The 17,125-nt window shown below is 43.3% G+C and overlaps 1 protein-coding gene across 1 annotated transcript in view; it reads right to left on the reverse strand.

The window, feature by feature from the left end:
• Positions 1-17,125, reverse strand: part of osbpl5 (oxysterol binding protein-like 5) — a 147,933-nt gene that overhangs the window by 98,251 nt on the left and 32,557 nt on the right. The window contains exon 2 of the mRNA XM_080737698.1: positions 10,173-10,248. The gene's annotated coding sequence lies outside the window, so the exon portion shown is untranslated. The remainder of the gene's footprint in view (positions 1-10,172; positions 10,249-17,125) is intronic.

Genomic DNA, 17,125 nt, shown 5'->3' on the forward strand with positions numbered 1-17,125 from the left:
CTCCTCACATAATAGGCTGGCTTTTCGTAATTCTGCCCATTTAAATTATATGTACCCAATCGTGACTCTTAGACCATTGATAAGGTACATGTGAACTAGTTTGTTGAAGCTTATTCGTTATGATGAGCGAGATCGCTTGACGCTTGCCGTCGCTATCACCGTACCGGCCGATCTCCGTGTCGCGCACTGCGGACAGTTTTTGAAAGGCTGAAGCAACATTCTCCACTGCACAAACTCCACCCCCGATAGCAAAAAGTGAATGTTTTTTTCTGGTTGGCCAGTCAGGGAGTCTCAGGGACCAATCAGAAGGCTGACAAACGGTCTATTGCTGCCCTATAGCCTCATGTCCCCGGGACGTAATGCTAGATGAGAATCATTTCATAACCATGCATTGTACAGTGCTATTCAACACTCAAAGCCATATTGTATAGTCGTATGACAGTGTCACTGCTAGCTGCTGTTATTATACCCTAACGTTCAAATTACCCAATCTAAAAAAATACTGTGAAAAGACGGTCTTAAAATGACAAACTGTGAACTTGAATGTCGTCTCTGTTGGGTGGAAAAAACTGTTACTTTTCAGGGGGGGGGGGGGGGGGGGGGCACAAACAAAAAGTTCAAATATGGACGTGACAACAATTATGTACTATGTTTTTAGGTGCATAGCACTTTACTTAGTTTTAAATGTATTGATCGTACATCAGTTTGTATGCATATACTGTAGATCTGTAGAAGTGTTTCCAGGGCTTTATTGTGTCTTTATCCTCTGTGATGCAATGAATGCATGTCAGGAAGTGCTACTGTGCTCTTTTCATTTAAATGTCACCAAATAAAATCAATCACTCAATCACTGACTGATTGATTGACTTTCTGAACTGTACCACCACCACCACCCCCTCCCGGGCCTGTCCCAGTCGCCCAGCTGCAATTTGATTGATTGAATACTTTATTAACACATTTGATAACAGTACATGCAGTACAGTCAAAGGTTATGCTAATAGGAGAACCCAAAAGGCCCCCAGGGGGATGTTTGTTCATTTCCATAGTGGCCCCATTGATCAGGCAGCACCCGATACACGCGACACGTTTATTTCGGGTGCACACTCTCTCGACAAACGCTCCACCATTCCCCCTCCCGTCTCCTTTCTCTCTTGTCCCTCGACACCCCTATATAACTGACAGACAAGATGTTTTTTTATAGAAGCTGGCAGGCAGGCAGCCAGGAGCTGCTTTACCCTGACAGATACATAGGCTTATATAGGCCTGCAAGCCTTTTGAGCGCTAATCGAATGAACACGACTGCAATTCAATATGGAGCCAGAGAGAGAGAGAGAAGACTGATGGGAGTCCATCGGCATATGTCGAGGGGGATCTTCTGCCAGATGCCAGCACGGTTTAGTCTACAAGCACAGCACACAGGCCCCAAAATATTTAAAAAGAAGAGAGTGCAGGAGCTTCTGACTAAATACATGAGCAGAGACTGGAAGCTGTTGTGCTTTAGCTGGAGATTACATGGATTAAAGCAAAATTAAATACCACTGAAAAACGGTATGACCAACCCAGTGAGCCATAGACGGCTATTAGACGTCCCTCTGAAACCGGGTTATAACTAGTCTAAAAGTGAAAGTTTTTTAGACGTCTAGGCGTTGAAACGTTATTTCAGCGGCTATATATAGACCGTCTATGTATCGACACTTTAAAAAAAAAAACAGCTAATCAACATCCAAGTTTAGCCATCTAAAAAAGTTCACTTTTAGACCAGTTATAGCCTGGCTTTAGCCTAGCCGTTTAGACGTATTTTAGACATCTAATAGCCCGAAAAATGCTCAGTGGAAAGTCCTAATAAATGTGCGATTTGTAAAACTGTGCACCGAAACTGTGCAGTGATTTGTGAAACCCTATACACTCTAGCACCGTTTACTGAAAAAAAATAATAATAATGATGTTTTAGTAATATGTGTTGCTGCTGTTCTACAGTACATGCTGCCAACCAGGTGAAGAAATCATAGATTGAGGCTTTTAACCGTAGCTTTTTATGAAATATCCGAAACTATTTAGGGTTTTACGGAAGATGCTTCAGCATAATGCTAGTTTGACCACTTCAAAGTTCAAATGCTCCATTGTTAAACTAATAACTGGAATTAGCTCATCTAGCTTGTAGATGGTCTATTTAACATGCTTCCATAGAAGACACGCTGGCTTCATATTGAATCCAAATGACCGAAATCTGTTTTTGGCGACTGAGAACTTGATAACATCATTGACAACATCATTACTAGGGGAGGTCAGTTTAGTCTAGTACAGTGGTCCTCAACCTTTTCAGGCCGCGACCCCCAAAATAATCATATTTTAACTGGGGACGAGCACTAAGAGTTGGGGCATTACATTTTGTATAATCAAATATATACATTTATTCGCAAAGTAAAGCAGTGCTTCATCATACAAGGCCATCTCACAAAAGTAGTGAAAACAGCTGATCTACAAGCACACAACGCCTCGCGGTGCGAGGCGTTGTGTGCTTGTAGATCTGCTGTTTTCACTAGTTTAGCTCATTTTTTAAATGATAAATACAAAGTGAACGGTTTTGGACATACAAGGTTTCCACCCGACCACGACGATAACATGGTTCTATTGTGAAAATAGATAATTAAACAATGTTTAATTGTCAAACATGTTTAATGTTTAATTTGTCATCTTAGAGGTATTAAAAAGTCCTTAAATTGTCACTTTAGAAATATAACGCACTTATAACCTCTATACGCTTAAACTTTATGTTGGTTTGTTTACTGTTGAGTGAGAAAACAATGTTGCACATTGAGTTAATCATCTGAGGACCCGACCCACAGGTTGAGAACCACTGGTGTTGTCAACAAGCAGCACAAAGGGAAGGCCCATTTCTTTAAAAGAGTCTAAACACAGAAGCAGAGACAGAAGCTGGAGACCATCCTTAATAAGGACATTGTTAACTGTGGAGAGGTCCAAAGGTGCTATTCTGCTTCCTGCTGACTGACGCACAATTATGAAGACAAAAAATATCACAGCTCGCCCTGGCATACAAAGTGTGATTTTGTGTGTGTGTGTGTGTGTGTGTGTGTGTGTGTGTGTGTGTGTGTGTGTGTGTGTGTGTGTGTGTGTGTGTCTTCATTATTGTGCTTCAGAAAGGAAGACAATAAGGCCCTTGATTGGTTTCTTCCTGTCATTGGTGGAGGAGGAAGAGGACAGCGAGATCAAAGACAATGCCACGACTAGTGCTATGAATAAACATGAGTCTCCTCTCCAGACTGCATTGTGCTGCTCATTAAAACAAGCTTGCTTCGCTTTTCCCGATCAAAAGGGTGCTCGACGTGTCGTTCTGTGAATTAAGCTGTACGATGATACCTTATGCAAAAAAAAAAAAACTAAAAGCAATTTAGCACCGGTAACAAAACACGCTGGCCAAGTTCGTACTCTCTCGTGCCATGATTTATTCTGCCTGACGTCCGACAGGAAATTATATTTCTTTCTCCCCGGCTTCAATATTCCAAGGTCAGAGCCAAAATGAAACGCTTTTGAAGCTGGACACGACTGGCGTTTTCAAAGGTGACACACCGAGTTCTTCCCAACGTGATTGATTTTATTTTAATGAGCGATCATCACACGAGGACCAAATCTACATTCTGATATTAACACATTCAATCTGGGAAAGCATCCAGCATCCATGTTAGATTTTTAGCTACAGTATACCGTATATCGTCTCTGTCCGGTGGAAACCTCATATGTCCAAAACCGTTACTTTTTTAGCATAAAAATGGGTAAAATTAGTTCTCCTGCTATTCCGCTAAAATGTGGAACGCCCTACCGAAGGCCTTAAAGGAGTGTAAATCCCTACCTTCCTTTAAAACGGCATTGAAAAGCCACTTAGAGGCGGCCGCTACTCAAAACTGGTAAAAGAAAACAAAGTCTATCCTCCCCCTGACCTTTCTTTTTTTAAACTTAATTTGTATTTTGCAGCTTGTCACATGCACACATCTTCACAGGGTCAACATTTTGCATAATTTTTATCATCATATTACAGTCCATATCATTCTAACGTGGTGTCATTCTTCCGGGTCGTGTAACCAGTCCATTTCTCCAATTTATCCAGAAACAGCTCTTCCTGTATCCTGAGTCTATGTGTAAATCTCTCCATTACATACATATCCTCCACAATGCACAGCCACTCACTGCTCACAACAAGTTGGGGAGTCACTTTTATACCACAATCTTGTTATTGCTTTTTTGCTCACTGCCAGTAGCACCTTGCCTTGACCTTTCTATTGTAAATACCATTTAATTTGCATTGTTTTATGACACGTTTTTTAATGATATCTTCTGCATAGTACTGTGTTCTATCTGTCTGTCATTCAATGTTAAATGAGTAAAAAAAGGACCTTGATTGGAACAAGCCATAGGCTTTTTTGGGTGTATCCTTTTTTAGACCTTGTACCAGTGAACTGTACTGTAATGAAACTGTACCTTTTCCTATGCAACATTCTAATAAAGTCTTCAATGAATCAATTGTGTGTGTGTGTGTGTGTGTGTGTGTGTGTGTGTGTGTGTGTGTGTGTGTGTGTGTGTGTGTGTGTGTGTGTGTGTGTGTGTGTGTGTGTGTGTGTGTGTGTGTGTGTTGATGTAAATATGGAGACGAAAACGTTTTTTTTTTGTTTGTTTTTTTTTTTATCTGCTTCAGATCTTGGGTTAAAGACCCAAGAAGAATGGGTTAAAATGCTGTCTTTGTCCTTGACCTTGGGCCACTAACTTGTTTTATTATCGTGTGTCATTCTGTAATATTGAAACGTTGGTTTATAATTAGCCGTTAAGAGTTAATCAGTGACTAATGATTCTTCGGCCAAGCAGACTCTGAGTCTTTCCAAGTTCCCACAGCAGCAGGAGGACCGGAGAGAGACTCAACCTCAAGGGCGTGTGTGCGTGTGTGCGTGCGTGCGTGCGTGCGTGCACACGACAGATAAGATCAACAATTACCTTGTAAGTAGGAACCAGACCTCGACGACGAGACGAGAGAGAGAGAAAGGGAAGAAGTCCATCAAAGAGAGGTTCAATGCAAAGAAGTCTGGCCCCGAGTACAAAGGACCAAGAAAAATGCTCAAGTCACACGATGAGGCGGTGGCGCTGACAGCGGAGAGAGAGAGAGACCTTTATAAGCGAACGGAGGGCCAACCAACTGAACTGGTCTTATTGGACGTTAGAACAGGGATAATCTTACACTTCCTACTTTCTGTTTTTCAAAAATCAACTCAGTTCCGCACTGACTTTCATTATTATTGTGTGACTGTGACTGTGACTGTGTGAGTGTTAATGTCACTCGATGTTGACCCAGTCTTGCTATGACAGATTGGACATAAAAACCTAGATCATTATTTCCATCCGTTGGTGACCTTATTGTGTGTGTTTTACGTGGGAGAGCAGGCCAGTGCATGATGGGACCATGACTTATTAATGGAACGCAAGGAAGGGCTGAGCGGGAACTGAGGGCTCTTATCATCATAATAAAACATAAAGGAAATTATTTATAAGTCTATATAGCTTTGCTCATAAAAAAAACTTTTAAATACCATAGTGAATCAGAGACACTCCGTGTGTTCCGTGTTCTTGTACGTCTATCCTTGTGAGGACTGGACGTACTCGTAAAAAAGAAGCAAAAGATGAGTGAACAATCTTTTATTTTCAACCGGGGGCTATTTTAGGGGCTAAGGGTAACCGTTTAAAGGTATGGGGAATGAGGGCAGCTCTAACGCACTCTGACAAGTCGTGGGTTCAATTCCCGAGACAGCCGACAGCCTTTAATGCGTGTCTCTCTCACCGTTTCTCATCCCATCTTCAATTTACAATTTAGGCATTTAGCAGACACTCTAAGCAAGGACAACACAAGGTTATACATCAACTGCATGGAAATAGTCATCAAGGATCATAGGTAAACCAAGAACCTATCATCAGTCTAACAGTAGAATGTCCAAAACATCAATAATATGTACATTGAAACTATACAGTACACACTATAGGATGCCTACGGGTCTACAAATGAACTGGCATCAGTCTATTGTACATAACATGCTGTCCAAATGACATTTTAGCCTTCGCATAACCCTTGGAAGGTCGTCGAGGCTAGGTCAAGTGTCCTTGCAAACATAGAAGTTCAAGACGTGTGTGTATGAGAGAGTGGTGAGGTCTGTTACCGTTGCTACCCTGGGTTAATGTGTAATGTTCTGTTAAATCTCATAACTGTTGCTGCTGCTTCACGTGCCAAGACAAACAGGCCAGGCGGGGGGAGGCCGAGAGTAAACACTTCCTGACTGATAAGAGAGAGGCCAAGTGCTGCTGTTCTCTCTCTCCCATAACCCCCCCCTACAGTCACCCACAACCTGGTGCCACCTTTAGGCCTACTACAGTATACCCTAGGGCAGGGGTTTTCAAAGTGGGTGACGGGGCACCCTGGGGTGCCGCGACGGCAGTCCAGGGGTGCCGCGAGATAACTTGATAATATTTGGGATGTATTTTGGACACTTGGAAAAATATTTAGTATCATTTTAAACTTGAAGTACAAAGTTATTTTCAGTCAGTTCTAACCAAAATGGCTATTATCTCAACGTTTTCCTCACGACATAATCACTAAAATATCATCACTATCGGGCAGAAACTCGTTTCTCCAAGTTTCAAATGTGTACGTCTTTTTAGCAAGACTGTCAAGACTGTCGCACAAAACTAGTGAAAACAGCCGATCTACAAGCAGATCTGCTGTTTTCACTAGTTTAGTACATTTTATATACTAGCCCTTACCCGTTCAAAGATATGAGCTCCGAAATGATGTGCAGTGTGTGGGTTACGGGGTGTGCACTGTGCACACAGTATATGAGGGATGGGAAGTAACTGGTGCTTGCATGATAATATGTAGGAGCATCAATGTAAGTAATACCCGTTTCGTTTAATGGCTACAGAGATACTGTGTACCGATCTGCATGATTTTTGGAAAACATCTGTAACACCCCCCCCCCCCCCCACACACACACACACACACACACACACACACACACACACACACACACACACACACACACACACACACACACACACACACACACACACACACACACACACACACACACACACACACACACACACACACACACACACACACACAGCTGGTTAAACATGTTGCCTCATGCTAGATGCAGAATAGATGTGCCTTACGCTAGATGCAGAATAGATACACCATAAAAATGCTAATATACAGCATACGATTTGTGAAAGTGACAAACGCGCTTCACAGTTATGTCAGGTGTGTTCATATGCTAATGGTGAAGCGGATTCAGATCAATTGGTCCAGCCATCGAGGAGAAACAGACACTCAGACAGACAGACATTCAGACATTTGGAAAATTATAGGATACTAGACCTTACCCGTTCAAAGAGAGAGAGAGAGAGAGAGAGAGAGAGAGAGAGAGAGAGAGAGAGAGAGAGAGAGAGAGAGAGAGAGAGAGAGAGAAAGAGAACGTGTGTCTCTTCACTGCAACATTCCTAACTGTGAGAGAGGTGTGTGTGGGGCTATGGGATCCCATGGCCTGGAGGAACGGACCGTAACCCTGACAACAGGCTGAGCTGAACAGAAGTGGTGAAGAAACGCTAATAAATAGCTTGAATTTGGGAAAAATGAAAATCGTGCTCCGTCAACGTGTGTATAATGCTAATGGTCAATGCCATGTGAAAGTTTGGATCAGTCGCTGAAGCGAGTGAATAGATAATGCATTGTGACCTCTGACTGACTGACTCCTCTAATTATATGATAGATGAGCTCCGAAATGATGTGCAGTGTGTGGGTTATGGGATGTGTGCACTGTGCACACAGTATATGAGGGATGGAAAGTAACTTTAACTGGTGCTTGCATGATAATATGTAGGAGCATCAATGTAAGAAATACCCGTTTCGTTTAATGGCTAAAGAGATACTGTGTTTCTCAGTTGCTTTCCACCTCTGGCTGTAAACAGCAGACACCTGGTTTCTATGGTCAGAGCACATCATGTGCTGAACAGCTGTCCCACTGCCGTTTGTTGTTTGTTTACCCAAGCAATCAATGCTCATCACGAAGACGAGCCTGGAACACTGACTTGTCCTAGAGTAGCCTGGCATCAACACCATTTTCGGGTTTCTTATCCAGTCAGAGCGGAAATAACTTTAGCCATTATTTTATGCTGTGAGCTTGTATATCTGCGATTTTTGAGAAATCGTAAACATTTGTATAAGTCTTTGAATATTTTTGACCCGATTCTATAAATCCTTCCAAGGTTTTTTGAAAACGCATGTTTCTACGTCAGTGGTTCTCAAACTCTTTCATGTCAAGGACCCCTAGAATGATATGCATTTGGCTGCCGACCCCCGTCTCGATATATTATGTATCCGGGACACTGGCTGTCCTACCGGCCAGAGGAAGGATTTCAGAAAGAAATGGGGAGTGTCAAAAAATATGTTACCATAACCCCATTTCTAAACTAGTGAAAATAGTTTAGAATTGCCATCCCGATGCCCCCAAATGATGCCCCTGCTGACCGCCCACCACCAAAAAGCATCGGACAGACACACATACACACGTACGTACGTACGTACGTACGTACGTACACACACACACACACATACACACGGTCTGAATTCAGTCTGATCTTTCCTCTGCACTCAAGTTTTACTCTTCCCACGAGGCCAGAGTTTCACTTCAGATTTTACCGTCCCTCCTGAGTGAATTCTGTGGTCCAAATAGCTGCAAGTGTGAAAAAAAAAAGAAAAAAAAAAGAAAAGATACTGGCACACATAGAAGAAGTAAGTGTACTCTACCCCTATGGGAAAAGGTCCTATTTGTATGCCTGTCCTGCTCTAAAATCAAGTCCACTCCTCTCAGGAAGCCGGGGTGCCAAAAAGCACCATCGCCTGCATTCGTTGCCACACCGCTTTGAGAAGTAGACTGACACCCCAGACAGAAGCCTGACCCACAAATTAAAACACAGACACATGCCCGTTATAAAACTCTAACACTATCAGGAGGAGCAGTCTGGAGTTGAATGACATTATGCAAACCATGTGATTAACTAACTTCAATAGATGGCAACGAGCCTGGCTGGACTTGACCTGAAACCGTGTGAATTATTGAATGCATCAGAGTGCTGGTATAGGTCAGCTATCCACGCACGCACGCACGCACGCACGCACGCACGCACGCACGCACAATGTACTTGAGTAAAAGTATGAAAGTGTTGGCGTCAAAATGTACTTATCTACAAGCTCACAACGGGTCATGGTGCGACGTGTTGTGAGCTTGTAGATCGGACCAAGGTCCAAGCCAAGGTATAAACTAGGGCTAAAGTGGTTTAAGATGTTTTATAATATTATAATTGATATCTGCAAAGTAACTATAGTAACTTAACTTTTCAAATAAATGTAGTGGAGTAAAAGTACAATATTTGGATCCCAGATGTACAACTAAAAGTATTGGTAATTGGAAATACTCCAGTAAAGTACAAATACCTCAAAATTGTACTTGAGTACAGTACTTAAGTAAAATGTACTTAGTTACTTTACACCACTGGCTATAGGTCAGGTCTCGACACACACACACAGCCATGTGTAGCCAGATGAATCTGCCGTCGTACGCAGTGATATTGTCTGGCTATGCGTGCCGCACGCACGCACGCACGCACGCACGCACGCACGCACGCACGCACGCACGCACGCATAGCCAGACAATATCACTGCGTACGACGGCACACACACACACACACACACACACACACGAGGAGGGCTCGGCTCAGGCACGTGCACACATAGACATCAAAGGGGGCTTGAGCCCCTGCCCTTTTATCCGTCCAGAATGCAGTTTTTAACTATGGTGAAAGAAATGCAAATGCCCTGTTTCCATGCCATATACCTGAAGGCAGCATTCAAGGGAATTGCCTTGTCCAAACTCCCCTGAACTTGAATGCAGCGTCTTATGTTGAAAGAACTGTCCTCTGTGTGCAGAAACCAAGCATCAAAAATAGCAGACCTCCAAGCTTGGAGGTCTGCTATTTTCGATGTTTTCACCAAAAAGGCCCATTTCGAAGTTTCAGCCCCCATGCCTCTCTAACATTCTGTGCGCGTCCCCGGCTGGGCTTACCTTTTCACCTGGAGCGTGGTGGGGGAAACCTCATCCAGAACGCGGCCTCCGTGGGGAAGCGTCTCTCGTCTCTCACCTGCGGACAGAGAGAAGCACAAGCGGAGAATAAGGGCTTCATTCTAACTCTCTCTCACACACACACGCAGGAAAACACATTCCCTTCCTACTACCTCCTCCCTCCTGCATGGTCACTCCACTGGACAGAGTCACGCCGGGGAGGGAGGGAGGGGGGGGGGGGGGGGGGGGGAGAGGGGGAGGGAGAGAGAGCACTGGCGTCAGTTCAGCAAAAGCTAAGGTATGGTAAGTGGCAACATGACTGGTGTCTTGCACACGTGTGAAGGGGCGCATGTAAGACACCAGTCATGTTGCCATAATTTAGCAACAGCTATGATGAATTTATTTTAATAAGTACATTTTATTTTTTTCCCCTGTAGCCAAGCAGCTGCCATACCTTGCCATACCCAATTGACACCTCAGAGAGAGAGAGAGAGAGAGAGAGAGAGAGAGAGAGAGAGAGAGAGAGAGAGAGACAGAGACAGAGAGAGAGACAGAGAGAGAGATGGAAAACGCACTTCATTGTTTTTTTACGTCTAGAAAGTATCAATACTGCAACGTGGAAATACTCTGTTACGTAGAAAGTCCTCATTATGAAGAATCGTTTCACATAGTTTTCAAAAGTATACAAGCTCGCAATGCATCGCATTGTGAGGCATTGTGAGCTTGTAGATCAGCAATTTTCGTATGGCCAAAATGCACTGTATATGGGGCTGAAGTGGTTTTGTAATAAGAGAGCGAGTGGGGGTCCCACCCACCCAGTCCCAGGGTGTCTGTCTGGGCTTGGAACACACTACCATCACCTTGGGCCAAGCAAACAAAGCACACACACATCCCTGTCTGCCTTGTGAAAGTGCATGCAAACAACACTGTCAAGTCAATCATTGTCAGTCGACGGTTAACACACCGCAAGGCTTTTGAAGCCATACAGCAGCTAGGGACCTACTGTACTTAATCCGTCTATCATGCCAGCGAAGTCTGACTGAATTAGAGCATAATTGAAGCCCTGAAAAAGTCATTAGCTGGGGCCTTTCCTCAGCAGCGAGCAAAGCAGCAGCGATGGAAGCAGTGCTCCTTTTTTGGGAACTATTTCATGCAAGGAAACAAGGTTCTATTCAGAGTGCATAGTGTTTACTGAGTCAACATGGCTACAGTGGCAGTTACAGCCTAACCACACACACACATACACACACACACACACACTCCCCCACACACGCACGCACGCACGCGCACACACACACACCCACCTCAGATCACTACTGTTCTCATGCTAAACAAACACACCCTTAGTAGGGAGGCAAAGCCATGAAGCAAGACTTGAGGATTTATTGAGTCGCGTACGTGGACTCCTGCAGACAAGTAAGGCGTTTTGCAAACAACTGTCTGGAAGTTGCTGCTCACTTCTAATGTAAACATCTTGTCTCTCATTCTCATAAAGTATATTATACGCCAACTGCATTGTATGTAAGTGCCGTTGCCTCCCGTGCATTGATTCCGCGTTTGCAACAACAGTAAATGTTCTTCCCTATCTCTGAACCCTGTTTAATCCTGTACGTGCCCCAGAACAATGCATTGTGAACAGCTGGCAAAGTGTGATAAGCCATATTATACAGTGTACAGTATCACAGACTATGCGCTCTCACTGAAAAACATGGTCTCACACAGTAGCCATGATTAGATAGATAGATATCTAATGTCTGGGGCACAGAAGGGGAAGGAGAAAAAAGAAACATGATAGACATATGAATCGGCCAATAATGGACCTCCTTTACACTAACCATGGAACAACCACAGACTAGCGTTACAGCCTAGATGGACATTCTCCTCTGGTAGAACCTAGACATGTCGAGTTGTGTTCGAGACTCTCACTGTCACTGGAACTCATTGGTGGATCTGATCGCATTAAATTTCAAATGCAATATTCAAAACACTAAAAAGGTGAACTTTAACCACTTAAAACCTAAAGGGCTGTCAGGCAGAAACCTATTCTCCATATTCTAACTTTTGTGTTTTCTTTTTGTAAATGAATGCCCTACTTGAACACTGCCCCACATTTTTTATGTAAAACACATATTTGGATATTACTCCTTCAGATTTGATCCAACAATCATGCAAAACAGTTCACAGTATCTCTATAGATCAAGACCGATCCGTCTGATATTTCATATTCCATCCTTATTGGCTGATATTGGCTTCCAAAGTTTGCAGGATTGCTCCGTTTTTTAACAAAATGCCTCAAATCATCAACGTAGCTTGCGATTACCGTGAAATTTGCCACACATATTCTCACTAGGTCATGGAACAAATCCTACCGCATTGGCCTGTTATAGCGCCACCAGCAGGTAGACTTGTAAAACACATTTTTGGAACACAATGCCTCAAATCATGCATGCAGCCTCCGATTGCCATGAAAGGTCTAAGATTGGCGAAGAACACATGCCACCAGGACGCCTGCCCTGGAGGAGACCTGTGCTCGGAAGAGCACTGCTTCTAGTTTAACCATGGGTCTCCCAGGGGTCTATTACTATTACTGTACTTGATCCCAGGGTTGTTTTTGAGCGGTGGTAGACCGCTCCATAGCATGGCCGTGTGTGTATCCGTGTATGTATCCGTGTATCCGTGTATGTATGTGTGTATGTAGCCTGAACTACCACTCAGTGACCAGAGAGGGTGCTCTTGAGTCTAGTCTGAGCATCAACTGCAATATTCTCTCTCTCTCTCTCTCACACACGCACGCACGCGCGCGCACGCACGCACGCACGCACGCACGCACGCACACACACACACACACACACACACACACACACACACACACACACACACACACACACACACACACACACACACACACACACACACACACACACACACACACACACACACACACACACACACACACACACACACACACACACACACACACACACACACACACACACACAACCACCGCTCAGTTCACACGGGTGTGATTTTTTTTACCTCTACACCAACTCTCTTCAAGCTGACAACTGCTATTTCTGTGTTCACCTATTATCATGGCCACCAGAATGGGGATGCTGCTTTGCAACTAAGTAGTTAATACCAGCAAGGCATTGAAATACCCAAATCAAAATATGTACTGTATGTACTGTAACTCCACACAAACCCCATTGACTTCACTTCTAGGTTTTCACATAACTGGATGCAACCGGCCTGCATGCAAGTCAGTACGAATGCAGTAGGTTGGTTCAGATTCAGAATCAACTCAAAGAAAAAGAAGATATCTACATATAACGCAAGCGTAATCCGGTACAGTATGTACATGAGGTTAGACATAAGATGCATACGATTCAACACAAACGAGGTAGCTCTTGGGTAGGTCCACACAGCAGCAGCTATGTGTACATACACGAAATCAGACATTAAGGTGCGAGAGATCTGAATCGGTCAGCCTAACATAAAAACAAAACTAAACACATTGAGACATCCTGGGCTGCAGGGCCAGAATGTGTGCCTTTAATCTCAGTCCCACAGAGTGTGGGAGGGAGCAGAGCGGCGGCCACTGCAACACCAGAGTGCATCTCAACTAAACACAACGTGAAACAGAGAGACCCTGAGCCAGCGACGCTCCAGGCTGAAAGAACCAGAGGAGAGAAGCCAAGGCAAGGGAAAGGAAGAGGGAAGAGAGATGAGAAGAGAAAAGGAAAAGAAGAAAAGGGCAGGGAGAAGAAAAAAGAATGAGAAGAAAGAGGGTAATTTAAGACACTGTTTCTTAAACACTGGGTCGGGACCCGTGGGGAGGACTAGCTCCCCTCCAGGGAGAGATGCTGCATCTCGAGGGGCTTACGACGAGTAAACATCCTTTTATTTTTTGTTTCCTATAGGCCTACATTTGTTTTCTTTTTGTTTATTTCATGAATAAAAAAAAATACGAAAATCAAAGTTGAAGTAGTAGTGAAAATAGCCAATCTACGACGTGTTGAAAGCTTGCAGTTCGGCTATTTTCACTAACTTGGGCCCTGGGAAGACATCAAACTTCAAACTGTTTTGGGTTTCGAGCTAAAAAGTTTAGAACCAGTGATCTCCAGCACTAGCGGAATCGAACCGTTACACCTACTACTTATTTCCCTAGGTAGGGTGTGGACTTTTGTGGCGAGACCAGGCCCACGTGTGATGTGGCCTGTGCAGACGTGGAGGAAGGAGATCCTGTGAGGCAGAATGTGATGTGGTTTACAGTCAAACGTACATTAAACTATTTCGGTCCTGATCCGCGTCTTTCTACACAAAGTGCTGCGTGGTTTGTCCTACGACGATCCCTCCTCGCTCAGAAAGGATGTAAAATGGCTGTTCTGAGTTTGGGTTCCGGCTCATGTACTACGTATATGTGGTGTGTCATGTTTTATAGGAAAAATGAATGGGGTTTCTATCTGTGCCCAGGACTTAAAACTAGTGAAAAAGTTACTTTACACCACTCGTCAGAGCAGATTGTAAAGGGAGGGTCCAAATTGAAAGAAAGTAACCACTAAATGGAGTTAAAGTTCTTCTTTGGGTCAGTGAAAAAAACAGTAGATGTAGGCAGCAATGAAGCTGTTCAAGAACGGGTTATGAACGCAGAATGTTATTTAATTATCAAACCAAGTTATTACAAACATTTTGTTTTTGTAGGCAGTTCCAACGCCAGACTAATTGACCGATTTTCGCGTCAGGTTTGAAGGCAATAAATAATTGGACAACAGGTCCGCTGGGAGAAGGTTGCTGGCTCTTGTGGGTTTCTAATGTGAAGACAGGCAATCTCCTCGTATTTATAGGCTTGAGCGAGACAGTCGATGGATTTCCGTTTCACTGTTTCACCATCTAGTAAGAAGAGATAAATCGTTATTGATCGGTGGAGGGAAGTTCAGTTGTGATTGTGTGTGTGTGTGTGTGTGCGTGCGTGCGTGCGTGCACGCTTGCACGGTGCAAGAATGTACGTGTTTAACAAAGTGCGTATTGCAGTGTTCGCAGTGCAGAATCATGCAGAGGGAACAGTTGCTCAGTTTTGTTCTTCATCATTATTGCAACATCAGTGTGACGATTGGCAGACAGTCTCGATCCGCCTCCTCCTGCAAGTCCAGAGATGCTGTGCGAGTGACTCATATGTGTAAGCTTTGATATGGTCGCTGTCAGGTGGATAGTACAAGGTGTACCATGTCCAAAAAGCATCACTTACGCCAACACTCCTGGTCGCAGAAAGTAGAGCATAAAACGTTGAAATATGGAGATTAGGAGGTTTCTGCCCAACAGCGACGATATCGTCCTTGTCGGGTGGAAACCTTGTATGTCTAAAACCGTTCATTTTGTATGTATAGTTTTAAAAAGATTCGTTTTTGGGCTTTAATGCCTTTATTGGATAGGACAGTAGACTGACAGGAAATGGGGGGAGAGACGTGCGGCAAAGGTCGTCCGGATCGGGAATCGAACCGGCGACGCCGTCAGGCATCAATGCCTATATGGCAGTGCCTATGTGGTATGCGCCTGGACCAGTAGGCCAGCAGGTGCCCCTTAAAAAACATATTTAAAATAGTGAAAATAGACGATCTACAAGCACACGACGCGAGGCGTTGTGTGCTTGTAGATCTGTGATTTTCACTAGTTTTGCGCGACAGTCTTGTATGCTGAAGCAGGGCTTTACACACAAATTTGAAACTTGGAGATATAAGGTTTCTGCCCGACAGCGACGATATACTACCTCCACACGTTGTTGAGTATACAGTGCGTACTGGCCTCCCTCATCAAAAAACACTACTGAATCACTACACAAAACCTATTCGTGTAGTAGTGACTGTGTAGTCATGTGTAGCAATTGTGTAGTAAATCTGTAATGTTTTCACTACTCATGACACACCAGTAGAGTTTTGTAGTGAAACAGTAGTGTTTCCAGTAGTAATCAATCGTAGTAGTGAAAAAGCTGTTAAAACACTACTGCTTCACTACAAAGGCATTTAAATAGTGATTATGTAGAGATTTTACTACTTGTTTATGTGTAATGAATATGTAGTCACAACACTACATATTCACTACTCATGACACACCAGTAGAGTTTTGTAGTGAAACAGTAGTGTTTCCAGTAGTAATCAAGCAGAGTAGTGAAGGCATTTAAATAGTGATTATGTAGAGATTTTACTACTTGTTTATGTGTAGTGAATATGTAGTCACAACACTACATATTCACTACTCATGACACACCAGTAGAGTTTTGTAGTGAAACAGTAGTGTTTCCAGTAGTAATCGGAGTAGTGAAGGCATTTAAATAGTGATTATGTAGAGATTTTACTACTTGTTTATGTGTAGTGAATATGTAGTCACAACACTACATATTCACTACTCATCATGACACACCAGTAGAGTTTTGTAGTGAAACAGTAGTGTTTCCAGTAGTAATCAAGCGGAGTATAGTGAAAAAGCTGTTAAAACACTACTGCTTTAAGGGGGCACGGTGGCGCAGTCAATAGTGCTGTCGCCTCACAGTTAGAAGGTCCTGGGTTCGATTCCCGCTGGGGGACACTGTGGGTTTGTGTAGAAATTAAAAGTAATTCAGTAGTGATAAAACACTACACAAACAGGAGTGACCAAATGATAATCGTGTAGAGTTTCAAAAGGGTTTGTGTAGAAAGTAATTCAGTTGTGATAAAACAGTACATAAACACTACATAAACACTACACATACAAGGATGTATTAATTCTATTGGGATTGTGAAGTGATACAGAAGTGAATGTGTAAGCATTGTGTAGTAATTCAATAATAAATGTGAAATAATTGAGTAGTGATTGGGTAGTACTTTCCCAAAAGCCAATAGTGATACTGAAGTAATTAAGTAGCAGTCGTGCAGTGATTTGAATAGTCATTAAGTAGTGATTATCAGTAGTGTTTCAGTGGGTGA

The sequence above is a fragment of the Nannobrachium achirus genome (genome assembly GCF_963921795.1).
Source record: "Nannobrachium achirus genome assembly, chromosome: 11".
Classification (NCBI taxonomy): domain Eukaryota; kingdom Metazoa; phylum Chordata; class Actinopteri; order Myctophiformes; family Myctophidae; genus Nannobrachium; species Nannobrachium achirus.